The following is a 433-nucleotide window of genomic DNA, read 5'->3' on the forward strand; positions in this document are numbered from 1 at the left end:
TACCTCTGCCTTTTTAGTAATCTAGCTTCCAGGAAATATTTTCTTAACATTGTTGGAGTCATAATAACACGGATCATTACAGGCAAATTTGAAAAAGAACCTTAAAATAAAATACTTGTTTAAAAGTGCTGTGGAGAAGAGAACTTCCTTAATCCACTGTGACAGAAGATATTGCAGAAATGCTCTGCCAAAATGGCTTTTGGTGGGACCAGTGTATCTCAGGACGAACAAAACAAGAAAACGCCTGAAGAAAACATCCCTAGATATAAATACATCTGCAAATATATGTAAGCGCACGCACTTACATAAGGTAATTACGCATACGAACACTATTATTAAATGCGCTTCTCCATTGCTAACTTCCTACTCCCCAACAGCGCCGAGCCCCGCCCCCAGCTCCCACCGCGCGTGCGCAGGAGGGCGGTGCGCAGGG

The sequence above is a fragment of the Molothrus aeneus genome, chromosome 3 (assembly GCF_037042795.1).
Source record: "Molothrus aeneus isolate 106 chromosome 3, BPBGC_Maene_1.0, whole genome shotgun sequence".
Taxonomy (NCBI): Eukaryota; Metazoa; Chordata; class Aves; order Passeriformes; family Icteridae; genus Molothrus; species Molothrus aeneus.